Genomic DNA, 18,021 nt, shown 5'->3' with positions numbered 1-18,021 from the left:
TCCTCCCTGGCCCGGGCCCTGGTCAGTTCTCATGCAGGAGGTAACCAATCGACATATTTCTCTCACATCAAAGTTTCTCTCTGTCTTTCCCTCTCTCTTCCACTCTCTCAATGGAAAATTATCCTCAGGTAAAGATTAACAAAAAATAAATAATAAAAAAATTGGTTTCTAGTTTATCCTTCCTGTGTCAATAAAAATATGTGTGTGTGTGTGTTTGCAAGCAGCAAATATATACTAGCACATATTCTCATTTCCCCTTCTTTCTTACTTCACGTTCTTTCTTTTTCTTTCTTTCTTACAGTCAGGTCCTGCTGGCCCAGGCCTGCCCTGGAGGCTGTGAGTATGGAACCCTCTCTTATTTTTGCAGCTGCCCAGTTCTCTGGCATGTGATGTGCTTCACTCAGCCTGGAGGGTCAGTGGGTTGTCTCCATATTTTAGGTCACAGATAGTATTGCCAGAATAACCTTGTGTACCCTCATCCACTAGTCTCAAGTACTTTTGAAAATTACAGGGCAATCAATACAATTATTTTTTTAAATGCTCACCCCGAGGATATATTTTGTTTTAATCTGAGAGAGAGAAGAAGGAAGAGGGAGAGAGAGAAACATCAATGTGAGAGAGAAAAGGATTGCATTTATGGATGTACATCCTAGAAGTGGGACTCTAAGGTCAAAGGGTAAGTGCATTCACAGATACTGGCATACTTCCCTCCCAGAGGTTGTGCCGTTTGCATTCTCACCAGCAATAGGAGGGAGTGCCTCTTCTCAAAGGGCCTCACGAAGGAGGGTGCTCCTGCATCTATGCGTCTGCCAGAGGGAGAATGCTATCTCCGTGACTTTAGTATGCGTTTCTCTTCTCAGAGTGTAGCTAAGCATCCCTGTTACTGATGCACAGAGGAGCCAGTACGTCTATGGCATCAGCTTTAATAAAAAAAAAAGAAAGGCTTTATTTGGTAGTTGACTGGCAAGGAGACAGGAGGCAAGATTCAAATCTGTCTTCCTCCAACCAGGGTTCCGGCAGGATTTTAAGGGGTTTCAGCACCAGGTCTTCCTGGACAAGGGAACGTGTGTCAGAGACACAGACAGAATCCTGGCTCACTGCTACCTCTAGTTTTGAAACTTATTTAAAAAAAAAAAAAAAAAACACAGGAACACAAGTTGTAACAGAGTAATACCAACTTGCCTAAAACAACCATGAAATATTTGGAAAGAAAAAAATGGTACCTACTGAAAAATTTCTTTTCCTCCCTAACCATGATACTGAATCCATTTACCCTAATCCACTAGTCTCAAGTATTTTTGAAAATTACAGGACAATCAATACAATTATTTTTTTAAATCCTCACTCCAAGGACATATTTTGTTTTAATCTGAAAGAGAGAAGAAGGAAGGAAGAGGGAGAGAGAGAAACATCAATGTGAGAGAGTAACGGCGATTGGTTGCCTCCCATATGCACCTGGCTGGGAATCGAACCCATAACCTTTTGGAGTAGGGACAACACTACAGCCAAGCCACTGGGCAGGGCCAGGCTTCTCACCAGGAATTTCTTAGAGATACTTACGTTAGGTGTTGAGGAAAGCACAATGCCCCTCGGAAGCCAACCTTCCAGAACTATAGGTAGTTTCCATTTACATTTCTCCAAATAAAAATTAACAGTCCATCTTTGCTAAGCACCGGAACATGTTAGTTCAATGTTCTATAAAGGTCTTCAGTTTACCAGAAAATCTGAACTTCTTTACTAGTAGATGTATTTTGCATATTGATCTAAAACCTAAAGTGAGTCAAAGGAAAACATGAACAAATTTATCTTTAAGGTTTATTTACATTTTTATTTCTAAAAACTGTAATGTAACGTTTTTCTAGATTCCTTTATATACTGTTGAAATTTGTGATTTGTGTACAGGCTCTACTTTTCAAAATCCTATCCTATATAATGAAAGCCTAATGTGCAAATTGTCCCCTCAACCAGGAGTTCGACCAGAAGTTCAACCACTCGCTATGACGTGTGCTGACCACCAGGAGCAGCGCAGAACATGGCGGGCGTTGGCAACACAGTGCTGGTAGCGGGTGGCAGTGGAGGCACTGCTGGCCCTGATGGGCCCCGACAAGAGTGGGACCATGGCAGGATGGTGGAGCAGGTGAGCGGGCAGCACCAGGCAAGGCAGGTGCAAGTGGGGGCCCGATAGGTGGGATCGCACTGCAGATGGCCGTGGGGTGGGAGAGGGGACCTGGCCCCTATTGATTGCCACAGGCAGGATGGTGAAGCAGGTAGGGGGTGGCACCAGAACAAGGTGGGTGTGAGCGTGGGCCCAATTGGCAGGGGGTGGGGGTTGGGGGAGGGGGCCTGGCCCCGATCGATTGCCCCCACAGGCGGGATGGTGGAGCAGCTGAGGGGGCGGTGCCAGGCCAAGGCGGGGTGCCAGGCGGGTCTGCAGGGCTGTGAGGTTGGGGTCGCAAGCTGGGGCCCAATCCCCACAGGCCACCCTGAGGAACCCTACCCATGCACGAATTCATGCACTGGTCCTCTAGTAATTGAAATAAAATCAATAAAGTAGCAGAAAATTTGGCCAATACCTCAAGTAAAACCAAACCCCACTCCCACCATACACTCCCCTCCTACAATTACATCTCCCCAACACACATACTCACAATGACTCACACAACTAAAAATAATTTTTACTATTTCCCTCAAGACTTTTCACATGTATAATATTTATAGTTATAATCATGATATACATACAATTTAGCATTCTGCTCCCATCACCTAATCAGAAGCACTAATCTAAAGTACATCAGAGACTTTGTCACTGTTACTTTTAGGGACGCATAACAATCTTCAGTGGGTGCCTCACCCTTTGTCTGGTGTCTCCATTATAACAACTAGTAGCCCGGTGCATGAAATTCATGCACATTAAAAGGGAATTAATTGCCCTAACTGGTTTGGCTCAGTGGATAGAGCATCAGCCTGCGGACTCAAGGGTCCCAGGTTCAATTCTGGTCAAGGGCACCTTGGTTGCGGGCACATCCTCGGTGGGGAGTGTGCATGAGGCAGCTGATCGATGTTTCTCTCTCATTGATGTGTCTAACTCTCTATCCCTCTCCCTTCCTCTCTGTAAAAAATCAATAAAATATATTTTTTAAAAAGGGAATTAATTAGCAGAGATATTTTAATATTGCTATTTGCCCTTTCTCTATAATAGAAGTGTGAGAGATAAAAGGAAATTAGTAAAAGGTATATGAAAATAATATATAAATTTATTAATAAATAAACAGTAACAAAAGGATATAACAACAGAGGCATGATATAAAAACGACAAAAACATGATATGAAAACAACAAAAACATGATATAAAAACAACAGTGATGCAAACAATGGCTGATAAAGTGATTAAACTTATTCTAATATCTCCCTGTACACCACATTAAGAGTGAAAACACTTTCTGAGAGCTTGACTAATTTCCCTTGTGATGAAGTACTTAGAACTTTAACTGTAATATCACATGCTCTTCAAACTTGAGAGAAAGCAACATATAACTGACCATGTGCAAAAACGGGTTCAGGTAGGAATGTGCCTACTTTGTCTAGAGTTTGTCCTTGTGATTTATTAACAGTCATCACAAATGCTGGCATCATGGGAAACTGTCGTCGAATCAATTTAAATGGGAGGCCAGTGTCAGATGGGGACAAATTAATTCTTGGAATCAGAACAGCCTCTCCCTCTGCAGATCCTGTTAATACTTCAGCTTCGATAATGTTAGGTCGTAATCTTTTGATAATAAATCTGGTACCATTACAAAGACCCCATTTACTATTGAGATTTCTCAATAGCATGATGATTGCACCCACTTTCAATTTTAATTTATGACACGGCATTCCCGAATGAGTAATACTATTAAGAAATTTGATGGGAAAATTTTCCTTTCCAGCATCATCTGTGGAATCAATGGAATCATCACTCAAATATGTGTGAAAATCTCCATAGAGTATATCCAAAATGTCTTCATTTAATTTTTGAACATGCTCATTTTTTGGACAAAGAATTGCATGTTTAGATATATTTTTAATATTATCTATAGCAGTGGTTCTCAACCTTGGCTGCACATTAGAATCACCTGGGAATCTTTTTAAAATCCTGATTCCTGGGCCTCATCCTCCGGAAATTGTTTCTTTGTTATGGGGTGGGGCCACAACTTTAGTAACAAAGAAACAGAATTAAAACTTTATTGTGGGGAGCCGCTACAGTGTTTTGGACAGGTTCAATCCTTGGACTGATGAGAGGGCACAGTCCTCTCATTGCCACGTGCAAGTCCCAGCTTGGAGGGCAGGGCCCTGCCAGCACAATTATAGCCAACAGCTGTAGTTGTAAGCTTGAACCTATGGTCCAAACACATGGCCCCACGTGCCTGAGTGATGCAGGCTTGATAGAGTTCAGGTGCATGTAGCTGAGTAGGATTGAAACCCAGGAGAATGTCGTAAACATCTTGGTCACGCCCTTACTTTGCCTCATAACATCTGCTATAAAATAAAGGCATGGCTGTGGGCGTGGGCACTGTCTCTCAGAGAAGCATGTCCCACCAAGACCCGGCTTTCATTCTCTTGTCTGTCTTTTCTAAGCCTTTCAGCCACCCCCACTCAGGTTCACCCCTGGCTGTGCTGGCGTGGCACACTTTAGAAAGATATGCCTCCACGTTTCCAGGACGGGTTCCTGCCTCAAACCCCACCCTTACAGGAAACAGCTCAGGAGAGGGCACAGCCATTGCCAAGACAACCCCTGCAGGTCTGACTTCCTTCCGCTTGGTCTCGGGTTGTGGTCGTGATCAACACCACCCATGGTTTTTATATAAGTAGATGTGGCAGCTCTATTTCCAGAATTCAAACAAAGTAAGTGTTTGGAAGGGAAGCAACCTGTGTGCTTGGTACCCTTTAGGACCTTGTCCGTGTGGCCCACATGGAATCAAATCTTCTGGCACTGCAATGACCCTAACAATTCTGAGTGCTCCCGGAACAAGCACACCTCAGACTTCCCTTACAGTACACACCTCACACCAGAGATCTTCAACTTCAAAAACCTAGTCGAAAAGCAGGTTCAAAACAACAGAGATTGGAATTTTACAATTTTGTACAATGAAGCATGTATTATACATTTTAATTTACATATTTAATACTTAATAGCTATCTTCTAGATGGTGGGATTATAGTGATCCTTATTTTTCGGATATTACCTACTGGTATTATTTACTTTCACTGTTTTAAACAATGAAGATCTATAAAAATAATTTATCTTCTACCCAATATGATCTCAATTGTACACTTCTATATACAGTCATGTGTGTGTCTGTGTGTTTGTGTGTGTATATACAAAAGGGTCTGAACTAAAATGCTAATGGTATTGTTCTTAGGCTAGTCGGATTATTGGTTATTTTTTTCTTTTATATTTTATGACTGTATTTTCTTGGTTTTTATTCTTTTTTGTAAGGGGGAAGCACATTTCATTTCATTTTATTTGTTGTTAATCCTCACCTGAAGATATTTTTTCCATTTATTTTCAGAGAGAGTGGAAGGGAGGGAGGGAGAGAGATGTGAGAGACACTGATGTCCCCCTTCTCTACTTTTGTATATGCTTAAGATCTTCATGTAAAAGTTTAAAAATATTCACCATGGGATAGAATTCTTCACTTTTCTCTAAAGTACTTCTTTATCAGAGAATACTTCTCTTTGCTCCTCCATAATCTATACTAATAAACGGTTAATATGCTAATTAGACTGGGAGACCTTCCAGGAGACCGCCAGGGAGGGCAGTTGGCGGCCATCAGGCCAGTCGGGGCGGGGGGGACCAGTTGGAAGTGAGCAGGCAGGCAGGGGGAAGGCAGTTGGGCGCAAGAAGGCCGGCAGGCAGAGTGGTTAGGGACGATCGGGCAGGCAGGCAGGTGAGCAGTTAGGAGCCAGCAGTCCCAGATTGTGAGAGGGATGTCCGACTTACCGGCAGTCGGACATCCCCTGCGGGGTCCCAGATTGGAGAAGGTCCAGGCAGGGCTGAGGGACACCCCCTCCCCCGCCCCCCCACATGAATTTCGTGCACTGGGCCACTAGTCTATAATAATAAAAGCATCATATGCTACTTAGACCAGACGTCCTTCCCCACGAAGCAGGGGCGGGCTGGGCCAGGGCAGAGCTAGGTGGGAGCCAAGCCCTGTGAATGCCGCGTCCATTTGTGGTTAGGGTTCAAGGTCTGGAGAAGGGGCTGACACACAAATGAACACACTAGAAAACCATCTGCTCCAAAGCAGCCTCCGCACCACCCAGGAGTTCGCTCACGTCCCAGACTGGGATGGGGACTAACCCCGCTACTCCCGGAGGGAGCCATGGGCCACTTCTCCCTTCAGGGGCACTGCCCTCCGCTGGGCATGCCACGCGGGGCCTGCCTCCCCTGGGTTAGGAGACATCCGGCTCGCGGTGCGGAAGGGCAGGCAGCGAGAGAAACTGACTCCCTAGACCAGAACCTCTTGAAAGGAGGAGGGGCGTTAATGACATTCAACCAGAGGAGAGGGCGGAACGGAGGAAAAAACACGCGGGACCACTGGTCCTAACGTGCCTTTCCGGACCACAGCGGCGCAAGGGCCCAGGAGGCGCGCGGGGCCAGGCTCCCGTCCCCGTCCAGGGCTCGGGCGGCCGCCCTCCGCACAGCCGCTGGCTGGCTCGTGACGGAGCTGGTCAGCCTCAAGCCCGAGGGCCCGTGCGCGTCCGCGGGACCTACGTCCAGCGTCCACTCGGCGCGTGGGCGAGGAGGGGCAAGGAGGAGGGGGAGGAGGGAGGAGGAGACGCCCTGGTTCCCGCACGGACGCCCAGCCCTGGGCCTACGGGAGCGCGCCCCGCGGCACCCCCACCTCCGGCACCCCCACCCCGCGGACTTCTAGGGAAGGCGGGCCAGGCCCCGCCCCCGCCCTCGGACCCAGAGGTGTCTGTCCCCCGAAGCTGCAGACTCCTAGGAGGTGTCCCCGGGGGACGTGCGGGACTGCGTCCAGAGAAGAGAGTAAACCCGACGTGGGGGACTGCACCCGCCGAATCCTGCCCTGGAAAGGAAAAGCGCCTCACGAACGGATGGCAAAGAACACGAACCTGCGCTGCGCGCAGCCTCCGCGTGGCCCGCTTCCCGGCGCGCCTGCCCGCCCCTGCAGCACCCGCCCCGCCTCCCGGGGCACCTGCCCGCCCCTGCAGCACCCGCCCCGCCTCCCGGGGCACCTGCCTGCCCCCTGCAGCACCCGCCCCGCCTCCCGGGGCACCTGCCTGCCCCCTGCAGCACCCGCCCCGCTTCCCGGCGCACCTGCCCGCCCCTGCAGCACCCGCCCCGCCTCCCGGGGTACCTGCCCGCCCCTGCAGCACCCGCCCCTGCACAGGTGCCCAGGGCGCGGAGGAATCACAGGCTTCACCTGTGGGGCGCCCAGAGGCGACAGAGGCCGGGACTGGCCCGCGGTTCCTTCCCGAGAGTGGGAGAGCCCTGAAAGCGCTGTTGGTCTCACTTCTAACCGGCGGTGCGCGCGGGGGAACCCGGAGCTTTTCGGAAGCCTGGGAAAAAGGGGTGTTCACAGTATACACGGTACTGACCGCAGTCCGCAGCCAGGCCTCCCAAGCACCTGGCTGTCTCTGGCCGTTGACAACTGTTTCTGTACAAGCCCCTGTCCTCCGTGAGGACACAGGACGCCGGGCAGGAACGGAGGCGGGCATTGGGAGCAGGGGAGCCGCCAGGCCAGGCCCCAGGCAGGTGCCACATTTAGCCCGCAATGAAAGGTATCCAGGGAAACGATGAACTGGCATTTCTTATGCACTGCAACAAAACCAGGTTTGTTTCATAAACAGCTTTGGCAAGAGCCAAAGGTAAGGGAACCTCTGTTTCCAAGTAGACAGCGAGGAGCAGGGTGTTAGTAATGGAGTCATCTTACAGTTCAAAGTTCCAGGACGCATGGATGGGATTTTGTGAGGCTGGCATTGGAAATAGAAAAGCGAGGATCCCCTCCCCAAAATATATTCCCAGCGTCTTTTAAGAGCTGCATGCTCTCATCGGGAAAATACTGTGTTCAGAGAAAAACAGCTCCATTTTGGCAAGAATCCGAAATGGGACTGATGCCTTTGACCAGATACAATTTCCAGAGGTAGTTGTAGTGTGTGAGCCTCTCTAAATATGGGTGTTAATGTGTGAGGTTAAAAGCAAACAGAAAAGCAGCACTCTTCCTTCTGCTGTGCCAATTCCCCAAACCCTGCGTCCCGTGGCTGGCTGATGTGCCAAAATGCAGCCCGATGGGCACGCGAGCATGCCTCTCCCTGCTCCGACCATTCAGGAGACTCTCGTGTGAAACATTACAAGTGACAGTCCTGACGGATCGATGCGGTCAGGGCACGCGCCAGGGCTGCAGCTTTTCATCTCACTTCTAACCGAAGGCACGCGTGGCCGAACATGGAGACCTTTTGTTAAGCCTGAGAAAAAGTGTTTCTTTCCCCTGTGTGGGGCACACAGGCGGCAACTGATCAATGGTTCTCTCACATCATTGGTGTTTCTACTAGTATCTCTCTCTCTCCTTTCCTCTCTGAAATCAGTAAAAATATATATATTTTAAAAAGTGACCATTCTGGGTCATTCAGACCTCATGGGTCCCTTTTGATGGGTAACATTCCAGATGAGATGAACCAGCTCAGGACACAGCCCCCGCTGCCATTTTGACTGACTCCTCCATGTCCACTCCTGTGCACCTTTGAATTCAACCGGGTGTCAGGTACGCAGAGGAGGACGGGAGGATGGGGTGCGCTCACCTCTGTTGGTTTGGGGCCTGAGTGAATGTCTGCGAAAACTTTGCTCTGTGAATGTTTCCTGCTGAAGTTACTTGGGATAAACATATCCTTGGAGCTCTCTAGGCAGGTGGGCCTCCTGACCCTCCTCCCTGGTGACCTTGCCTGTGGGGGAAGGAAGGTGACTCAGAGGTTCCTGGTGTGCAGCACAGTCCTGTGGGACCGCAGGGGAGTGCAGGCAAAGTGGGTCAGGAATCCTTAGTCAGCACAGGGCCTCCCCATCGACTGGGTGAGATCTGGCCACTGACAGAGGTGGGGGGGCAGGGTACAGGCGAAGTTCAATTCGATCACAACTCTATTAATACATGTTTTAAAACCAGGAGGAAATACACCAAAATTATAGTAAACATTACATATGATTTCTAGTCTGATGAACTTAAAATGGCATCTCATCTTCTCTTATTCAAACTTCACTGAATGCTAACATTTCTTACGCTGTTTCTTACACTGTTGGGCCGACTTGATCTCACATCTGTAAATTGCCCCGTCGTAGCATTTGCTTATTTTTCTATTAGATTCTCTGACTTTCTCTTTAGATAAAATCCTTCATCAGTTTTTTAAAGTATTTTTAAATATATTTCTTTTTTTAAATGTTATAATATGTGTTATTTATTTATTTATTTATTTATTTATTTTTATCCTCATCCGAGGATATTTTTTCCATTGATTTTTAGAGAGTGGAAGGGAGAGGGAGAGACATAGAGAAACACCCATGTGATAGAGACACATCAATTGGTTGCCTCCCACATGCCCCCAACCAGGGCAGGAAGCCTGTAATGGAAGTACATGCCCTTGACCGGAATCGAACCCAGGACCCTTTAGTCCAAAGGCCAAGACTCTATCCACTGAGCCAAACTGGCTAGGGCAAATATATTTCTTTATTGATTTCAGAGAGGAAGGGAGAGGGAGAGAGATAGAAACATCAATGATGAGAATCATTGATCAGCTGTCTCCTGCATGCCCTCTACTGGGGATCAAGCCCACAACCCAGGCATGTGCCCTTGGCTGGAATCGAACCTGGGACCCTTCAGTCCGCAGGCTGACGCTCTATCCACTGAGCAAACCCAGCTAGGGCCCCTCATCAGTTTTTGATGGTGCAAATATCTTCTCCTTACCTGTGACCCCTTCATGAACTCTGTCTGTTGGGAAGATTAAGCAGAAATCTTTTTAAAAATATGTTTTTATTGATTTTTAGAGAGCAAGGGAGGGAGAGGGAGAGAGAGAGAAATATAGATGAGAATGAAACATCGATCAGCTGCCTCCTGCTTGAGCCCGAAACCCTGGCAGTGTGCCCTAACTGGGAATCAAACTGGTGATCTCCTGGTGCATGGGTCAACACTCAATCACTGAGCTACACCAGCCAGGCCAGGAATCTTTAATTTTGAGTAGCCAACTAATTAATTTTATCCAAGCTCAAGATGGCAGCAAATTAGTTCCTGGTGAGAGCTCTCTTCTTGGCATGTGGTGAGGGTTTCCTTCTAGGTGTTTCCTTACATGGGACAGAGAGAGCCATTTCTCTCTTCCTCTTGCTATAGGACCACTAATCCCATCACTGGGGCCCCACTCCCATGACCTCAACTAACTCTAATGACCTCTCAAAGGCTCCCTCTCCAAATAACATCAAATTGGGGGTTAGGTCCTCAACTAATGAATTTGGTGGACAACATTCAGTCCGTAGCAACTCAACAGCCCCCCAGTTCAAAAGGAGCACTGAATACGAATAAGCAGTTCCTGAGGAGGAGGCTCCAGTGGCCAATAAACATAAACAAGATGCTGAACCACATTGGTACTAAGGGAATGAATAAAGAGCATTTGACACCAGAGTAAAAATTAAGTCTGATCCCAGCAGAGTATGGGGGCTCACATTATTAATACAGCACTTCCACTTCTTGCCTACCATTGCATAGGTCCAGAGGGAGAGAGGAAGGGGTGCTCAGAGGTGCAGGAGGAGGAGAGAGGAAGGGGTGCTCAGAGGTGCAGGAGGAGGAGGGAGGAAGGGGTGCTCAGAGGTGCAGGAGAAGAGAGGAAGGGGTGCTCAGAGGTGCAGGAGGCGGAGGGAGGAAGGGGTGCTCAGAGGTGCAGGAGGCGGAGGGAGGAAGGGGTGCTCGGAGGTGCAGGGGGGAGCGGAGAGGGTGTTGTGCAGCACTGGTTTTCACAGTTCCATGAAGGACTGCTGAGTGGCGGAGGGCAGCCCATGTACAGGGATACTATCTAGCGTGTCCATGAGTGAGCCAGCTCTGCCACATGGGCGCGGGCAGACGTCCACAAGTGAAAACGCAAGTTGCAGAATCTAAAAGCACAGCCTCCGTGGCATCTGTTGTGTTCAAGCACCTTTGTTTGTTGTAAAAGCACCAAAATGAGCAGGGGCCTCACATTGCGGGGACAGGAGAGGAAAGGATGAGGGGAAGTCTAGCTCTTCCTGTAAATTCATTTCCTTAAAAGACAGATGGGCTGGGAGCAGAGGGCAGCGGGTCAGGCTCTGGTGAGCCTGGTGGGGACACATGGTTATCTGTTTTTATTGTCTTGTTATTAAATCTTGTCCACATATTTTAGGAATTTTGTAATTAAACACTTTTAAAATTTAGTAAATAAATTGTCTACCCAGTCTCAAAGATATGTTCCTGTACTTACTAGTATAGTTTTCCCTTCCACACTATGAGGATTTTTTTAAATCCTCATCTGGGGATATGTTTTGCTGATTTTAGAGCAAGGGCAAGAGAGAAAGAGAGAGAGAGAGAGAGAGAGAGAGAGAGAGAGAGAGAGAGAGAGAGAGAGAGAGGAACATTGATGTATGAGGTAAACATCTTCGAACATAGATCCGTAGCTTTGCATACTTGCCCCATCTGGATCAAACCCGAATAGAACTGGCAGCCCTACCTTGCACAGGACTCCCCAGCCCCGGGAGCAGCAGCAGCCAGGACTCACACTGTGTCTGCAATGCCTTTGAAGTTCCTGTTTCACTGTGATATAAGGTGGGGGACCTATACTTGGTTTTTCTCACTGAATGAACCAGTTTTCCCCAAACTATCTGTTCTTTCCTCACCTGTTTGTCAGGTCACCTCTATCCGCCATTCTATTGAAATATTTGGAAGTAATTTTTGTCAAAGGTGGAGTGGTGTTGGGAGCCAGATAGATATTTGGGGAGCAGGCTCTGGGCGGGTGCTGTCTGAAGGAGCCCCTCCCAATGGGGACAGTTCCCACTGCGTGTGGCAGGCCCTCCCTCAATGAGCCACGAGGGCCATGAGGGTTCTGTGCCCAGAGCACGATGCCCAGGGCTGAGCCAGCCATTGTCACCTGGAGCCTCCTGCAGGGGCTTTGGGGCAGCTGGCCAGGGGCGGCCTCGGTGGCCCTGCTGATGGACAGCGGGAGAGAGACTGAGCTCTGTTCTAGAGGAGAAAGAGGGACCTGCCACAGCCTGTGACAGGGGCCAGGGGAGGACGGAGGCAGGGCCACCAAACAGCCTCACTGGGCCCCTAAAAAGGGGTCTTGGACCCAGCGCCTCTTTCTCCTACCTCCACCTTTTGCCAGATGCCATCGCTCCCCCCTCATGGAGCCTTGTCTCCTGCAGGGGGGGGTGACCCAGGGACTGGAGGACAGGATGCAGGTGATGGGTATGTTCCTTACAGTGACTGTGACGGCTGCACAGGCACAGACATAGGTCAGAACTTGCCAGTTATACGCTTTACATAAACAGTTTATTGTATGCCAATTATACCTCCATCAAGCTGCAAACAAAAACTGCCAGCCCTGTGGGCGTGGCTCAGTGGTTGAGCGTAGACCTATGAACCAGGAGGTCACAGTTCAATTCCCATTCAGGGCACATGCTCGGGTTGGGGACTTGATCCCCAGTAGGGGGTGTGCAGGAGGCAGTCGATCAGTGATTCTCTATCATCACTGATCTCTCTCTCTCTCTCTCTCTCTATCTATCTATCTATCTATCTATCCCCCCCCTCTCTGAATCAATAGAAATATTTTTTTAAAAAAAAGAGGAGACAATCAAAAGAGAAGACATGAATGGGTTACATGAAATCCATTGGTGATAGATTAGGGAGGCGGGAGAAAGCAAAGTGGGGGGCCTCTGGGATTGGGTAAAAAGTAAAATGATAGACACATACTCCTTTTACTTAAGTGGGTGCAGGACAGTTAACAGGCATCAATTAACTCAATGACAAGAAGGGGATTTGTGGGCTCCGCAGAGCGCTGCCTGTGCTTTGAGGGGTCTAGAAAAAGGAAAATTACTTTGATATTCCAACGATACGTTATCATGGATGCAAAAAGGCAATACGTAGGCTCAGTTCAGGTAAAGATTGACCTTTATCAGGGAAGATACTGGCGTAGGACATCACTACCCACCATAAACTGCTTTTTAGTTTAAAAAGTTTTAATTTCAGACCATCCTTTGTGGTCACTTTAGGTCTCTGAGTTTGCAAGGCCCTGAACTGGTCAGGTTAGCATGTGGCCCCCTTCGTCCACAGTACAGTACCCGTCACAATGGAGTAGGGCACAGGGAGCCAGATGAGGGTGAGATGCAGTGCCCATGTGAAAAGACATGGATACCAGGCAGCTTGGTCAGCCGCATGCAGCCATGCCGGGGCGGGGGGCGGGGGGGCGGCATAGGTACCAGGTTGTCCATCCTGAGGTGGTCTCCATCACCACCTCCCCAGCACCCCTTCCTGACACCCCCCAGTCCTGCCCAAGAGAGCAGCTCCTCCTTCGGTAGAATCAGACCGAGTGGGGCTGGGGCAGCACCAGCTCCAGGGCCCAGCTTGGATTCCCCCAATTTCCGGTTGGAGGTTACTGGCCCCCTGCCTGAGTCCTACACTCAGCAGTTATTGATCCCCTGCTGATGATGAGGTGGTAAGCGTCAGCGCTGCTCTCAAAGGGCCTCACTTGAACCTAGCCCTGATGAGCGCTCCACCCCCATGCTTAGCACAATTAATTTATATCTATATCTATATCTATATCTATCTATATATATCTATCTATATCTATCTATATATATATATCTATATCTATCTATATATATATATCTATATATATATATAGATATATATATATATATATATATATATATATATATATATATATATATATTTTAGAGGCCTGGTGCATGAATTCATGCAGGATGGGGTCCCTTGGCCTGGCTGGCAATCGGGGCCAATGGGAGGTGGAGAGGGCTGGCCAGCCAGGGGGAGAGACCGTGGGAGATTGGCCAGCTGCAGGAGGTTGGCTGTGAGAGCACATTGACCACCAGGGGGCAGCTCATAGCAATCAGCCAACTGGTCGTTCTGTCAGTTAGGCTTTTATATATATACTAGAGGCCCGGTGCACAAAAATTTGTGCACTCGGTGGGGGGGGGCGGGAGAGGGGGGTCCCTCAGCCCGGCCTGTGCCCTCTCCGCAGTCTGGGACCCCTCGGGAGATAACGACCTGCTGGCTTAGGCCTGCTCCCGGGTGGCAGAGGGCAGGCCCAATCCCTAGGTGCAGCCCCTGGTCAGGCTCAGAGCAGGGCCGATTGGGGAGTTGGGGCACCGCCCCCATCATGCACAGAGCAGGGCGGATTGGGAGGTTGCGATGCCACCCTCAGTCGCTCAGGGTAGGGCCAATTGGGGGGTTGGGGCACCGCCCCCTGTCACACTCAAGGTAGGGTCGATGGGGAGGTTGTGGCGCCACCCCCTGTCACGCACAGAGCAGGGCCCATCAGGGGGGTTGGGGCTCCGTACCCTGTCACGCACAGAGCAGGGCCAATCAGGGGGTTGGGGCACTGCCCCCTGTCACGCACAGAGCAGGGCCCATCAGGGGGGTTGGGGCTCCGTACCCTGTCACGCACAGAGCAGGGCAGATCATGAGGTTGGGGCGCCGCCACTGTCACACTCAGGGCATGGCCGATGGGGAGGTTATGGCTCTACCCCATCATACACAGAGCAGGGCCCGTGGAGGGGGGGTTGGGGCGCCGCCCTCTATCACCCACAGAGCAGGGCCAATCAGGGGGTTGGGGCATAGCCACTCTCACACTCAGGGCAGGGCTGATGGGGAGGTTATGGCTCTACCCCGTCACACACAGAGCAGGGCCCGTGGGGGGCAGGGGGAGGGGGAGGGTTGGGGTGCCGTACCCTGTCACACACAGAGCAGGGCCCATCAGGGTGTTGGGGCGCCTTCCCCTGTCACTCACAGAGCAGGGCGGATAGGGAGGTTGTGGACCCGCCCCCTGTCACACACAGAGCTGCAGGGCAATCATGGGGTTTGGGCGCTGCCCCCTGTCACACTGATCCCGGTGCCAGGAGGCCTCTCAGCTCTGCTGATCCCGGTGCTGGGAGGCATATTACCCTTTTACTATATAGGGTAGAGGCCTGGTGCATGGGTGGGGGCCTGCTGGTTTGCCCTGAATGGTGTCCTGGATCAGGGTGGGGGTCCCCACTGGGGTGCCTGGCCAGTCTGGGTGAGGAGCTGAGGGCTGTTTTCAGGCTGGCGGGTGACTGAAGTTCCCAACTGCTCCTTTTTTTCTTTTTTTCTTTTTATTCTGGGCCAGCTTTAGTTCTGGCTCCAGCTCTGAGGCCTCTGCTGCTGAAAGCAGGTATCTGGTTTCTTTGGGTTCTATAATCAAAACTCTGTATCAACTCCAGCTCTGAGATCCCAGCTAGCTGAAAGCAGGTTTCTGGGGTTTTGTTTAGCTTCTATATTTGTAACTATGTTTCAAACTGCAAGTTCAGAGGCCGGCAAGGCAGGTGGGGAATGTTGGAGTCCTCCGTCACTGAAGCAAGCAAGCCTCATGTTAGTTTCAAGCTGCCTGGCTGCCGGCCACCATCTTGGCTGGAAGTTACTTTGCATATCGCCCTGATTAGCCAATGGGAAAGGTAGCGGTCATACGCTAATTACCATGTTTCTCTTTTATTAGATAGGACTAGAGGCCTGGTGCACAAAATTCGTGCATGGGGGGTGTGTGTGTCCCTCAGACCAGCCTGCACACTCTCCATCTGGGACCCCTCAAGGGATGCCCGGGCTGTCGGACATTCCTCTCACAATCCAGGACTGCTGGCTCCCAACCGCTCGCCTGCCTGCCTGCCTGATTGCCCCTAACCCCTTCTGCCTGCCAACCTGATCACCCCCTAACCACTCCCCTGCCAGCCTGATTGACGCCTAACTGCTCCCTTGCCAGCCCAATTGCCCCTAACTGCCCTCCCCCGAAGGCCTGGTCGCCCCCAACTGCGCTCCCCTGCTGGCCATCTTGTGTCCACATGGGGGCAGCCTTCTTGTGTGTTGGAGTGATGGTCAATTTGCATATTACTCTTTTATTAGATAGGACTAATTGCATGGAGATTCACACAATAGGCCTTCCTTCCCCTGGCTGCCGGCACCGGTTTTCCTCCGGCACCCGGGACCCAGGCCTTTGGTCCGGCCACAGCGGAGAAGCCAAGCCTCTTCAGTCTTCAGTCTTCACTCCGGCTGGAGCCTTCAGTCTTCACTCCGTTCCTACATATGCAAATTAACCGCCATCTTTGTTGGGTTAATTTTCATAGTTGCTCTGATTGGCTAGTGGGCATAGCGGAGTGACACCAATTTGCATGTTTCTCTTTTATTAGTGTATAGATAGATAGATATTTTTTAATCCTCACCCGAAGATATTTTTCCATTGATATTTAAAGAGAGTGGAAGAGAGAGCAAAAGACAGAGAGAAATATTGATGTGAGAAAAACACACCAATCGGTTGCCTCCTGCACGAGCCCCAGGGAGCCTGCAACTGAGGTACATGCCCTTGACCAGAATCAAACCTGGGACCCTTTGGTCTACAGGCCAAGGCTCTGTCCACTGAGCCAAACTGGCTAGGGCTAGCACAATGAATTTTTTTTAATCCTCACCTGAGTGTGTGTGTGTGTGTGTGTATATATATATATATATATATATTTGAGAGCGAGAGGAAGGGAGAGAACAAGAAAGGGGGAGAGAGAGAGAGAGAGAGATGTGAGAGAGAAACACTGACTGGCTGCCTCCCCTATGTACTTGGCCCGGGGATCGAACCCACAGTCTAGGTATGTGCCCTGACCAGGAATCGAACCTGTAACCTTTCGGTGCACAAGACAACACTCCAACCAACAGAGCCACCTGCCAAAGCACAGCACAGTGAGTTTTCATGTCTCCCTGTTGGGGAGGGGAGGGGAGACTACCCACCTTTGGAGACGCCGCAGGCAGCCTGGTATTTGGTTCAGAAAGTCTCTCGCTGGCTCAGGATACCAAAGGGCAAATAGGGTTGGGTCAGCCTCTCTGACCTAGGGCTGGGGTAAGCAGGGAGGGGCCTGGGGCAGACGGCAGAGCACAGGGTGGTCTCCGTTCTATGGATGGGGTGGTGGATTCTGGGTGAATGTGGGCAGCCCAGTCCACCAGCTCATTGCTCTGGAACCAGAGCCAGCTCTCCCTCTGGGCCCCTCCAGGGAGCCGCTGGCGTGGATTGTTGCCTTCTGGTCCTGTGCCAGGTGGAAGGTCACAGAGGTAAGGAACAGGCTTCTGCATGCATTGGGGTCCTGAGAACAGCGGCTGCTCTCCTGCTGGCCAGAGGAGCAGCTGGGTGATGACGCAGAGGGGAGAGGAAGAAGAGGGGAGCTAGAAAACTGGGATCCAGCCTGGCCTCAGCTCTGACCCACCACCTCATGGACCAGCCCAGACTATTACTGGGAGCCTCATTTTCCCACCAGTCTTCCCTCGCGGTATCTGGCAAGATAGAGTCAGACAACAGACAATGATGACAGAGTATATACACAACACTCAGGGAATGCTTTATGTCCCTGAGACTAGCAAGCAGTGGGTGTGATGTCCCACATCAAAGGTCTCTTCTGGCTTAACTTTCGCCCAGCAAACCAATGAGCTTGTGGCTGAGTGTGCCAGGGCCCCTGTACCTGCTGCTGTGGAAGCTGAAGTCGCCTCGAATGGTGCGGGGGCAGCCTCACTGAGTCCGTGTGCCTTATCATGGCCCTTGAGGTGCAGACCACATGGGAGCCTTCCCAGACCTGCAGCACAGGGATAAAGATCAGGAGTGGGGATCACCAAGGGCTCAGCAGCTCTGGGCTCAGTCCAGGGCCCTCCACCCCTTCCACCAGGCCATGCCATGGCCACCACGGGGCAGAGCTCATGTAGCTGATGAGGGCTGGGTAGAAGGCTTCCTCCGAAGGTCGTGGTAGTGCTCAGCAAGGAC

The sequence above is a fragment of the Myotis nattereri genome, assembly GCF_964212035.1.
Source record: "Myotis nattereri genome assembly, chromosome: 4".
Classification (NCBI taxonomy): domain Eukaryota; kingdom Metazoa; phylum Chordata; class Mammalia; order Chiroptera; family Vespertilionidae; genus Myotis; species Myotis nattereri.
Note: the sequence above shows the minus strand (reverse complement) of the source record.